The sequence below is a fragment of the Odocoileus virginianus genome, unplaced genomic scaffold (assembly GCF_023699985.2).
Source record: "Odocoileus virginianus isolate 20LAN1187 ecotype Illinois unplaced genomic scaffold, Ovbor_1.2 Unplaced_Contig_24, whole genome shotgun sequence".
NCBI classification, from domain to species: domain Eukaryota; kingdom Metazoa; phylum Chordata; class Mammalia; order Artiodactyla; family Cervidae; genus Odocoileus; species Odocoileus virginianus.
This window is the reverse complement of record NW_027224341.1, coordinates 406876-420428: the sequence shown is the minus strand read 5'-3', so window position 1 is coordinate 420428 and position 13553 is coordinate 406876. Positions and strand designations below refer to the sequence as shown.

Genomic DNA, 13553 nt, shown 5'->3' with positions numbered 1-13553 from the left:
GGTGAGCAGGAGTATGTGCCTTATCCTGACCAGTGGAATGGAGGGAATTGATGCCTGGCTCTCCCAGGACCGTGACTCCAGTCCCCCATTTTATCTCCCTACTGCAGCACAACCTGACGCTCTGGACAAGAAGGGAGTTTTGCCGCGGGGGCCTAGGGGTAGGGTCTAGGGAACAGAGCCTTCCATGCATCTGATTTGGGAGTATAGTGTGAGCAAGATATGCATCTATTTTTGCTTTCAGCCTCTGCACAAAATAATCTGGCCTATCCTGACTGAAACATTTGCCTCGAACATACTGGAGTAGCTCTGGTACTCAGTGTCATAACCACTTACAGTTGTCCTGCTGCAATACTGAGGAAAGCCAGGTGATCTCTTCCCAGGACCTTTCAGTTCAGTGAGTTCAGTCGCTCAGTCGTGTCCAACTCTGCAACCCCATGGACTGCAGCACTCCAGGCTTCCCTGTCCATCACCAACTCCCGGAGCTTGCTCAAATTCATGTCCATCAAGTCAGTGATGCCATCCAACCATCTCATCCTCTGTCATCCCCTTCTCCTGCCTTCAGTCTTTCCCAGCATCAGGGTCTTTTCCAATGAGTCAGTTCTTCACATCAGGTGGCCAAAGTATTAGAGTTCTGGGACCTTTGGCTGAACATTTTTTGCATAAGATTAAAAATAGAGCTGTATTTACCATCATTTCCCCCTCCATGTAATTGAGGAGTAGGGAAAAGGATGGAGGAAGTAGGGTCAGACTGAGAAGATAAGGAATACAGGAAATAGCATGTGATTTTCTGACTGAGCAATAATTACTGAGTGGCTACACCCAGGCTCTGTGAGGAACCCAAATGTCAGCGGAGACAGGCCCACTTTCCGTAAAACGATGATAACCACACTCAGTCATTAGCGTACCAATGAGTTGAAGTGAAGAAATAGTGCAGTTTTTTCTTTTAAACTTTTTTTGTATTAGAGTATAGCCGATTGACAATGTTGTGATAGTTTCAGTTGGACAGCAAAGGGACTCAGCCATACATATACATATACATGTACCCACTCTCCCCCAAATTTCCCTCCCCTCCAGGCTGCCACAAAACATTGAGCAGTTTCCTGTGCTATATACTAAGTCCTTGCTGGTCATCCGTTGTAAATATAGCAGTGTGTACACGTACATCCCAAAATCCCTATCTACCCTTTCCCCCCATTCTTCCGTCTCCCCAGCAACCATAGGTCCGTTCTATAAATCTGTGAGTCTGAAGAAATCGTGTACTCAAATACTTAAAGGTAATCCTAGTCTCCAGATTTGTTGAAACACACTATCCTAATTTTGCAGAAGGAAATCAAGACTGTAAGAAATTGTATGGGGTTTCCACATTTCCTATTTCCCTGTTTCGTTTCTGTAGATGACCTAGAGCATAGATCTAAATGGTGGCTGAGTTAAAAAAAAGCAAGATTTATATTCAGAACAAAGTCACTAACAAATGTAACAAGTCTTATTATTTTGTTAGCAAAGAACTATCCTGATAATCATTCATTAGCTATCTTTTTTTTAAAGCAACATTTGATAATATATTTCCTGCTCATCAAGATAGTTATTAAGGTTTAGAATTTTAGGTGAAATTAAGCTGAAAAAGTTGGTCTATTTAACCGTATACAACAAACTTATTTTGAAAATAACCTTTTTTTGGTGTGGGGGGAGAGGGTAAATTCCACATAACTGCTAACAAGTGGAGGTCAAAGTGAGCATCTGTCAAAAACATTATTTCAAGAAGTTTCGATACAAAGCAGGAAAACTCTATGTAATGTTTAAGCTCTTGGTTTCCAGGCATAGCCCGTCATCACTATTTTTCCATTTATTTGCTAATCAGATTAATTAACTCTGTAAGGAGTTTCTTTCATCCATTTGTGAAGTTTTTCAAGTAGATTTTCTCAAACTAAGCTAAAGCTAGATTTCTTTAGAACTTCAGAAGATTTCTGGAAATCAAAACCAAAATGGGATTTTTGGGGGGGTTTAGTTTTCTAAGTAGGAAAAAAGAAGACAATTTCAAAAATGTGGTTTGATTTTCCTCATTTCTTTGCAAACCTTTTTAAAAATATATTTTATGGTAATTCTAAAGGTATTAAAAGTTGAATATCCTTCAAGTTCACCTTTCTTTCTCTCTCTCTTTCTCCAGTATTATCAAGTCAGCATCTTGGCATCTGGAATAGAAGGTGTGACTTCCATGGTATCATAAATGGGGATAGATTGTGAATTTTGAAGACTAACTCTCACTGCAGTGGAAATTTGGAGTTAGGAATGAGCCTCACCAGAGGCTTCCTGTGTCCTGTCTTATGTAGTGGGATGACACACTGGGGTGATGAAGCAAGACTGGACAACATAAAACGAGTACCTGGTACTTTCTGAAATCTTCCATTCTTCCCCCAATGCCATATTTAGCTTGTTCATCAGCATGTTAATATCAAACTGACAGAAGATTTTTCTTTAAATGAGCAAATTTTCTCTTCAGAAAATACATGCAATGACTAGTTCCAACATGTTCCAACATGTTCCAATGACATGTTTCTGACCATGAAACAGGAGTGTCATGGCAGGCATAAAAGGGCCAAGGTTTTAAGTACAAGTTTTTTCCTCTCCTCCACACACAAAAACATACATTTAGTATTTCTTTAAGGACATGCCCGCCCACAAACATCTGAGAAACATCTGTAGACAAAATGCCAAAATGCATAGTAGAATTTTGACTCACACCTCACCACCCACCAAGACCCCTGTCAACTCACAATAAACACCTTTCTAGCATCTGCCCCAGAGAAAGAAACGCCACATTACCCAAAGGTCAGAGCAAACAGATGTCACTTATTGCAGACCCTAATCATATCCATATCCAACCTTAGGAGGCCTGCAGTGAAAGCCAACCTCGGGAGTCAGGGTTCCTCCAGTTACAGACGCCCATCCCTGCGTCTTCCCTCCCTTTCACTGGAGCAAGGGAGCCTTGGGAGTGGCTGTCTCTAGGGGCCGTCCCTGTGCCCTGCTGTCTACCCATGACTGAGTGTGGGTCTAGGGCGGCCGCAGGAAATTCTTCATCATTGACCAGCATCTGAGCAGTCCTCCTGCTCCTCATTTGGCCAGACCTGGAATATTTTTCAGGAACAGCTCCTGCCGCAAACTTTGATTCCCTGTGGAAGAGTTAGAACCGCTCTCCTCTGTTCTCATAGCCTTTGTGCACGTTTCTCTGCCTCCTCTTGTAGCTCTCTTCATACTGAATAGCATCACCTTACATCTCTGAGTCCTGAGGGACTGAGCTTCAGTTGGAGGAAAGAAGGAGGAGGGAAGGAACGAAACAGAGTGGGGATATGGGATTTACACAAAGTTTAATGAGAAGACAATGTTGGATTGCCATTTAGTGGAAGGGGATTGTTTTATGTTTGTCTTTATAAACTGATAAAGCGTAATATTCAGTCCAGTCACTTCACATTCAGTATCTATAAAAGAGTTTTAAAAAGATAAATGTGTGGATATTTTTTGTTGTTCCTGTGAACCTACCCTTTACCTTTCTGCTATCATCTTCCCCATTTCAGTCCTGAAAGGCAGGTCCAGTTCATTCAAAGAGAAATACAATGAGAATCATAAATTATTTAGAATTTAGAAGACACAGAGGTTTAAGTCTCATGATATAAGTTTATACATTTGAAGAATTCCTTCTCACAATCACAAGCAAGTTTGGGAAGGGCTGATTGTTGAATGTGATATAAAAGCAAAAATGAGGAACATAGCTCACTTTCCATGACAATTTTCTGTCTCTGCCTGCCTCAAAACCAAACAGACACATTATACATCGAACAGCCTGAAGGCTCAGCTTTGCAAAGTTCTTGAAACAATCCTACGGTGTCTGTTTCTGTATCAGGACCCATCCTCCCAATGGCTAAGCTCTAGAGGCAGTTATGCTGTCATAAGCCTAGTGATCCTGGAGTGACACTCTATGCTCCTTGAAATCTTCACTCCATCCTTATGACTAAGCATCTGTTTTCCATGTGCTTGTGTCCCAGTCTTTTCCCCCACTCAAGCTAGAACCCTAGTCTGACCCTTAGATCATAGATTGGAACCTTCCAACCAAGTCTTATTAACTTACCTCCGTAGAGACTGAACCCTGCTCTCTGACCAGACTGTACTTCAACAACCACCACCACTTCTACTCAACTATATCTGTCTGCCAGGAGCTCATTTTATATTACTGATAATTCTCACAAAGACCATTCAAGGTAGATAGCATTGTCCCCTTTGGCAGATAAACCACAACTCAAAATTCGAGATACCTCATGCCTTAATCAGTCTTGCCAGGTAGCACAGTGGTGAAGAATCCACCAGTCAAGGCAGGAGATACAAGAGATGCAGGTTTGATCCCTGAATTTGTGGCCTACAGGTCATGGGGTTGCAAAGAGTTGGACACCACTGAGCAATTGAACACACGCACACACTCACGTGCAATGCCTTAATCAAAGCTAAACAACTAAAATGTAGAAGAGGCAGATGTCTCTGGTTCCAGAATTTATGACCTTCCAACCCCTCGTCTCTGGAACTTTGACACTATTTATCTACCATCCTTAAAGAACTCCTCTTTCAGGGGTGCAGCACAGGATACTCAGATATCAGTGCCAGGCCAAACCAGACATGGATTTGGACACTCATAGAAGAAGCTGACTTTGCACCAGTGTTCCAGCTCCACCCAAAACAGCCGTATTCTCCTTGCAGATACTGAGTTAGTTTTAAATTATATAATATTTTAATGACAACCTTATAAAGCTTTAGCATCATCACAAAGGCCTCTTTAAATGTTTTTTTTTCCTCATATGAGAAAAGACATGAACAAAAATGTAGGCATTTCAGATGTTTTTTCATACAAATATAACTACACTAAAGCCTCAACACATTGTCGACTCTTAAAGGAGTCCCATTTCATTCCTAATCACTAGAATTTACAGAAGTAAAACTTAATGTCCCTAAGAGTTTGAAAATTTTATAGAATTGTAAACGATTCTTGTTTGCTCTGAATTGAATTACTCATTTAGGTACACTGAGTCTTCTTGCTTTTCTTTCGTCCTGCCTTCTGAGTTTTCCAAATAAAACTATCAAATAAAACAAACTACTGAACATCTCTGTGTACATAGTATTGGTCTACAGTATATCTACTTTTCAAATATCCATTAACAGTTAAATTTTATATCTTTATGATTCTAAACCAAGTTCTTGAGATGTTGATAACTTAGAAAAATGAGAGCTCTTTCTAAGTGATAATTTTTTTTTTTAAATTGATGTCTCTTAAAATAATCTCCTTATTTGTTCAGATCTTTCCGGATTCCTATTTAAAAAGTTATTTAAGCAACTTTTAATAATAAAGGTTTTCCTGTGTATAATAGCTATCTTACCCTTATGTATGGGCTTCTCCAGGTCTTTTCAGTATGAAGAAGGACCTGTATTATAATATATGTAATACACAGACAAAGCAACTTTTGCTGCTGTAACAAAGCCTCAAATGTATTAACATATCAGCTCAAATACAATAGTTTATTTCTCATCCACAGAAATTCCAGGATAGATTCGTCTGATTAGCAGAGGACACTTTCGTCAAGCAGCAAAACGGAGACCCAGTCCCTTCCTTCCTGAGCTTCTGTCACAATCACCACACCCAAACAATGGAAGGAGAAATAGCATAAAAGACGGTTTTGCATGAAGGACTTTATGGGCCAGTCTTGCAATGATACATGTCACTTCCATTTACATCTAGTATGTTGAACTTTGGCCACCTGATGTGAAGAACTGACTCATTTGAAAAGACCCTGATGCTGGGAAAGATTGAAGGAGGGAGGAGAAGGGGACGACAGAGGATGAGATGGTTGGATGGCATCACCAACTTGATGGACATGAGTTTGAGTAAGCTCTGGGAGTTGGTGATGGACAGGGAAGCCTGGCGTGCTGCAGTCCATGGGGTCACAAAGAGTCGGACACAACTGAGCGACTGAACTGGTGTGGAACTTAGTCACATGACTACATCTAAGTACAAGGTACTACAAGAAGTCCAGAAAGAAGAAGAAATGAGTTTAGTGAGCCCACAATGTGTGCTTAGAGTCAGGTAAGTCTGGGTTCAAATTCTAGCTCTATAAAGAATTCTTAAGTGACCCTCCATGCTTCAATTTCCTTACATTTTAAGGGATAATAAAGCTGATTTCAGCAATTGTTTTTAAGCATAAATCAAATAATAAATACAGTGATTAACATAGTTTTGTTAATTGAATCTGAAAGGTCAAGGTAAATTTTCTTTTATGATTATATAAATTTGAGTCATTTTAGATTTTGCCTAGTTCCCAGAAAGCTTTGTGATATTAAAAATGCCCTCCTTGATATTTCAAATTTTCAGCAATATTTTACAAAGGCACTCATGTTACCTAGCAACCTATGTTGAACATTAAATAAATGCCATAAGTTGGTAACATATCATCTAATGATTATCCATGTTTTAAGTTACTCCTACCAAAATTTTACAGATTACATTGAAAAAATTGATTTTTTTCCCATTTAACCATGTTTAGTTTGGTGAATTGATACAACTTGGGGGAAGTAAAAATAATAGCTACAATTGAATTCAACCATAATGATGGTTTCAAATCCTGTGACCACAATAGTGGAATGAACTCTTAAAATTCTCTTCAAAGGTCGAAAGATTGCCAGTCTTAAGTGTTAAACCTTCGTGCATAATCCAGGTTCATAAAAACATTTTGCCATTTCAAAATCAGAAGTCACCCAATAACCAAAATTTTAGAGTAACTGGAAAGTATCGTTAGGATTATTTTTTGATATGTTGTACAAATCATATGCTTTTACCTCCTTTAGTTCCCCCAGATAAATTTTACCCTTTGTATTTCCTTTCTTTTTCTTCTTTTTTTTTGTACCAGCAGCAGTGGGATTTCTGCCAGAACTGAACTCAGCCACTTCCCTGGGAATGTTGTCCAGTTGCTAATTTCACTACCGGAACTGTGTTCCCTCGCGTTCTGGCCTATTTCCATGCATGCCTCCACTAGAATAAAGGGTCTGACGGTTCTGTGGATAATGGTAAACATATGTAGCCAATGCTTTGCAATTCTTTTAGAGCCAGAAAGCATTAGTAGGTATTTCAGTTGCTGGCAACAAAAAAGTCAGTACAAGGCACTTCAAACACCAGAACCCAAAGAAAACCACACATCAATGATTTTAATGCACAGCAAAGTTCTTCTTTCATTCTTTCTTTTTTAAATCATTGACTAATTAAAAATGAAAGTCAGACTATTATGACAGCATAATTCCAAACTTTAAAACTACAGGGGAAAAGGTTGGGTTTAGGGGGAAAGAGAACATTACAACTTGTTTATTTTGGATACCATTCCAATTTCAAATTAGGCCTTTTGATTCTTTAAGTGTACAAGAGAACTTTGACTTTTCCTGAGTACACAAGGGAAAAATTACATATTGTGATGTCATTGCCTTGCGGATTTCTCATACCACCAGATATATTAGTCACATTGTCAATGTCAAGGAGATGCAAAAGTCAAAGGAAAAAAATATTATCTTCATATGAGAATCAGTAATGATTTCTCTTTGGATGCACCTCTTCAAAATTGTTTCCTAAATTCCAGTGGAATCTGAGAGAGCTATTAAAAATATATAACATTATCTCTAACAGGTCTATTTCATTTCCTTCTCCAGGGGATCAAACCCAGGATCAAACCTGGGTCTCCTCTACTGCAGGCAGATTCTTTACCATCTGAGCCACTAGGGAAGCCTTTACAGTACTCTATTACCAAACTAATAAAAATATTACTATGTAATGGTAAATAAGAATACATTGAAGGGTACTTTGGATAGTGTCTTATTGGCTGTATAACTTTGACCATTTAATGGTTTTATCATTCTGTATTGTATGTTGATGATTGCAGGAAGACATTTTCATCCAAAATACTGGAAAGTGATAATCCTCCAACATTCTTGTCTACAGTGTTAAACTGATACAGGTGTCCCCAGCCTCCTGACTGTTTGCTCTTGCCAATCCAGTGTAGTAGCTGCCTCTTTATTTGCCTGGAAAACCATCCAACATCCCTTACTCTGCTTTGTTTCCTGACCTCTGGCTGATTAGAATTCCTTCCAGTATAATGGAGGGCCTATCGGTTGAATGCATTTAAGATAGAGTTGGTCAATGCTAAGTAGGAACTTCTCTACCTAAACTCAGAGCAAATGACCCAAAATTGCTTTCAAAGGGAGGAACCAATTGCAGAGACCCAATGTAGAGAAAATCAGAGATATTGATTAGATCAAGAATTCTACCTGACTGCAATTGAAACCAATATCAGGATGTCCAGTTGACTTCATCCCCCAGAGACTGTCTCATAGACTGTAAATAGAGAGACAGATGCATGCCTAGTCAAACCTCTGATACAATGGTGTAAGCGAGCCAAAGCAAGAAGGGTCATTCAAAGTCCTTTCAAAACAATTACCTACTCCTCAGGCGGCACTAGTGGTGGAAGAGCCTGTCGGCCAATGGAGGAGACATAAGTGACTCAGGTTCCGTCCCTGGCTCGGGAAGATCCCCAGGAGGAGGGCACGGCAATCCACTCCAGCACTCTTGCCTGGAGAATCCCATGGACAGAGGAGCCTGGCAGGCTACAGTCCATAGGGTCACAAAGAGTCGGACACGACTGAAGCGACTTAGCACACACACAGGCGCTATTGACATCCAGGGCCAGATAATTCTTTGTTGTTGGGAGAGAAGAACTGTCCTGTGCATCACAGGTGTTTGGCAGCATCCCTGACCTTTACCCACTCGATGACAGTGCCCCCACCCTAGTTGTGGCAACCAAAAGTATCTCCAGACTTTGTCATTGGCCCCCGGGAGAGAGGGAGCAAACCTGGCCCTCATTGAGAGCTTCTGAGTTAGACAAATCTGTGTCTGGAGTCTCTTAGATGAATGGCGAGGCACTGGCCTTTAGCTTAAGCAATAGTGTTCTGAGCCATGGGAATGGTGGTCAGAATGCTTGACTGTTGGGAAAAGAGACAGGCTGTGAGCTATATAGGATGGGGCCACTTATGAAACAAGCAAACACACAATCCACAAACTGTTTCACTTACCCTTTGTGACCCCCATGAAAATGAGTAGTTGGCCCCAGTTTAAACATTTAGGTCATAATAAACCCATGAATTTAATTATTACACACTACATCTCTATAGAGCTACCAGTTTTGTTTTTGTTTTTAGTCGCTCAGTTGTGTCTGACTCTTTGCAAACCCATGGGCTATAGCCCAGCAGGCTCCTCTGTCCATAGGATTTCCCAGGCAAGAATAATGCAGTGGGTCGCTATTCCTTTCTCCAGGAGATCTTCCCGACCCAGGGATTGAACCTGAGCCTTCTGTGTCTCCTGCATTGGTCAGTGAGCTCTTTACCTCTGAGCCACCAGGGAAGCCCCAGTTTGCATCAAATCCAGGGTTTCTATTGCTCTGCATTCTTACAAAAACAAAGGTTAAATAGGGACAGGTGGCGTATACTTACACTATAAAAACCTCTAGTCAAATCACATAAACAAAGAAAGATGATCTTCTTCTCTAATACATAGTCTTCCCTGGTGGCTCAGATGGTGGTAAAGAATCTGCCTGCAACGCAGGACCTGGGTTCAATCCCTGGGTTGGGAAGATCCTCTGGAGAAGAGAATGGCAACCCACTCCAGTAAATTCTTGCCTGGAGAATTCCATGGATAGAGGAGACTGGTGAGCAACAGTCCATGGCATTGCAGAGTTCAACACGACTGAACAACTAACACTTTTCACTTTTTCCCCCCGTGATACAGGGAGAAATTCCAGTACATGTTGGCCAAGATGACTCCTGGGTTGTGGGCTACATGGAGTTCATATTGGATATTTATCAGTGGGGCTACAGCAGCCAGTTTGTACCAGGAATAAATAAAATAATCTTAAATTCTCTCTCCTATACCATCCAGAATTTGGATCTAGTTCGAAGGAAAGGAATGATTTTCTCCACTGTGACAATGCTTTAACCAACTTCTTGAACTCATTTAGCTGCCACTGCCACTGATCCTATTATTTTGTTTTTTACATCATCAGAGTTTGATCAAAGGGTTCAGAAAAGTTGGAAATATAAAGAGCAGAGCATGCTGTGTGTCAGCTGCTAGTAGAGAACAGATTAAACAAACGCCAGGGTTTATCACAGTCCTGGGACTACCCAAGCCAGCAGTTTCAAACACAGCAGACCCTTAAATAATTTCAAATCCTTTTTCTATTATCCTTTACAAAAATAGAGCTGGATACACACTAGATTCATAAGCATTCTCTGACACACAGAATGATCAAGGGAAGAACTTATAGCAAGCAAGATCAATTGTTATTTCTCAAAATTAAATGTTCAGTAAATATAAACAACAAATAAGAAGTGAACTTCCTCATGAGTTCTGAAATGATTCTGCTTGTGTCATCCTCTTCCATGATAATCAAGCAGTGGTATGCCATCTCATTTGTAGAGGTTTTTGAAACAATTTTTATACTCCTTATGCATGTCCTTTTTTTTTCTTTTGAAAACACAATACAAAGAAGAAACTAGAAACCATCAATAACCTTAACCTATAATACATTCAATTCAGTTCAGTTGCTTAGTAGTGTCTGACTCTTTGTGACTCCCTGGAATGCAGCATGCCAGGTTTTCCTGTCCATCACCAACTCCCAGAGCTTACTCAAGCTGGTGTCCGTTGAGTTAGTGATGCCATCCAGCCATCTCATCCTCTGTCGTCCCCTTCTCCTCCTGCCTTCAATCATCCCCAGCATCAGGGTCTTTTCAAATGAGTCAGTTAGTCGAATCAGGTGACCAAAGTATTGGGGTTTCCTTTTGAGCATCAGTCCTTTCAATGAACACTCCAGACTGATTTCCTTTAGGATGGACTGGTTGGATCTTCTTGCAGTCCAAGGGACTCTCAAGAGTTCTCCAACACAGTTCAAAAGCATCAGTTCTTCGGCGCTCAGCTTTCTTTATAGTCCACCTCTCACATTCATACATGACTACTGGAAAAACCATAGCCTTGACTAGACGGACCTTTGTTGACAAAGTAATATCTCTGCTTTTTAATATGCTGTCTAGGTTGGTCATAATTTTCTTCCAAGGAGCAAGCATCTTTTAATTTCATGGCTGCAGTCACCATCTGCAATGATTTTGGAGCCCAAAGAGAAATAAAGTCTGTCACTGTTTCCATTGTTTCCCCATCTATTTGCCATGAAGTGATGGGACCAGATGCCATGATCTTAGTTTTCTGAATGTTGAGTTCTAAGCCAACTTTTTCACTCTCCTCTTTTGCTTTCATCAAAAGGCTCTTTAGTTCTTCTTTGCTTTCTGCCAAGGGCGGTGTCATCTGCATATCTAAGGTCATTGATATTTCTCCCACGGCAAGCTTAATTCCAGCTTGTGCTTCATCCAGCCTGGTATTTCTCATGATGTACTCATGATACATCTCATGATGTATAAGTTAAATAAGCAGGGTGACAATATACAGCCTTGATGTACTCCTTTCCTGAAATGGAACCAGTCTGTTGTTCCAGATTGTTTCTAACTCTTGTCCATTTCTAACTCTTGCTTCTTGGTCTGCATACAGATTTCTCAGGAGGCAGGTCAGGTGGTCTGATATTCCCATCTCTTTCAGAATTTTCCACAGTTTGTTGTGATCTACACATGAGTCAAAGGCTTTGGCATAGTCAATAAAGCAGAAGTAGATGTTTTTCTGGAACTCTTGCTTTTTCAATGATCCAGCAGATGTTGACAATTTGATCTCTGGTTCCTCTGCCTTTTCTAAATCCAGCTTAAACATCTGAAAGTTCATGGTTCACATACTGTGGTAGCCTTGCTTGGAGAATTTTGAGCATTACTTTGCTAGCGTGTGAGATGGGTGCAATTGTGCAGTAGTTTGAGCCTTCTTTGGCATTGCCTTTCTTTGGGATTGAAATGAAAACTGATCTTTTCCAGTCCTGTGACCACTGCTGAGTTTTCCAAATTTGCTGGCATATTGAGTGCAGCACTTTCACAGCATCATCTTTTAGGATTTGAAATAGCTCAACTGGAATTCCATCACCTCCACTAGCTTTGTTTGTAGTGATGCTTCCTAAGGCCCACTTGACTTCACATTCCAGGATGTCTGGCTCTAGATGAGTGATCACACCATTGTGATTATCTGGGTTTGTGAAGATCTTTTTTTGTATAGTTCTTCCATGTATTCTTGCTACCTCTTCTTAATATCTTCTGCTTCTGTTAGGTCCATACTTTCTGTCCTTCATTGTGCCCATCTTTGCATGATATGCTCCCTTGGTATCTCTAATTTTCTTGAAAAGACCTCTAGTCTTTCCCATTCTATTGTTTTCCTCTATTTCTTTGCATTGATCACTGAGGAAAGCTTTTTTATCTCTCCTTGCTATTCTTTGGAAAGTGAAAGTGAGTGAAGTCGCTCAGTCGTGTCCGACTCTTTGCGACCCCATGGACTGTAGCCTATCAGGCTTTGCCGTCAATGGGATTTTTTGGAACTCTGCATTCAAATGGATATATCATTCCTTTTCTCCTTGCCTTACATACTGCTAACTTAAAGACAGTTTATTCTAGTATTTTTACTGTGTATTATAAAATACGGTTAATTTCAAAATCATGTACTATCTGACACAGGGCTTCCCAGGTTGCAATAATGGTAAAGAATCTGCCTGCAAATGCAGGGGACATAGGAGACACAGGTTCGACCCCTGGGTCAACCTGGAGAAAGAAATGGCAACCCACTCCAGTATTCTTGCCTGGAGAATCCCATGGACAGAGGAGCCTGGTGGGCTACAGTCCATAGGGTCGCACAGAGTCAGACATGACTGAAGCAACTGAATATGCATATACACTCTGACACATACAAAAAAGCCACAAGGCATAGTCATAAAATGACATCCCTGACTTACTACTCACCCTGGGAGCTAGAGCATTATCAACTTGCACCCTTCCCTTGGGTTCCTTCCCTACCATCTTCATGCTTTGCTCTCTAGTCCCAGACTAGGGGTAACTTCTATCCCAGGGGTTCTCATCTGGGGGCACTTTATCTCCTTTGGAACATTCTACAGTGTCTAGACACATATTTGGTGGTCACAACTGAGTTAGAGATTGCAGCTAACGTGTAATGAATAGAGACCAGTTCAGTTCAGTTGCTCAGTTGTGTCTGACACTTTTCAAACCAGGGCTGTTGCTAAATATCCAATAATGGATAGGACAGTCTCTCACCACCAAGAGTTACTTGCTGACAATAGTGTCAAGACTGAGAAACTGTTCCATTCTGTGTGTTTGACTTACCATGACTATACTTATAACAATAGCAGTTTTTTCATACATATGATCTTCTAAATACTATGTAATTTACTTTTGTTGGTTTTAGAATTCTAGAAAAATAGTATCATGTAGTATTCTTTTTTCTTTTTTTTTCTTTTTTCCTTTTTTTCTCAATAGTTTGTTTTTAGGAGTCATGTATAATT

The 13553-nt window shown here is 40.3% G+C and overlaps 1 long non-coding RNA gene across 4 annotated transcripts in view; it reads left to right on the top strand.

Moving 5' to 3' along the window:
• LOC110132384 (uncharacterized) overlaps positions 1–8634 on the top strand; it is an 88432-nt gene extending 79798 nt beyond the window's left edge. For 2 of the 4 annotated variants that reach the window (XR_011486559.1, XR_011486557.1), the window contains one exon: positions 2165–2516. This is a non-coding gene — a long non-coding RNA (uncharacterized lncRNA). Of the gene's footprint in view, positions 1–2164; positions 2517–5570; positions 6119–6941 lie in introns of those variants that run through there. The other 2 variants (XR_011486558.1, XR_011486560.1) reach the window with 2 other exon arrangements.
• The last annotated feature ends 4919 nt before the right edge of the window (positions 8635–13553 follow it).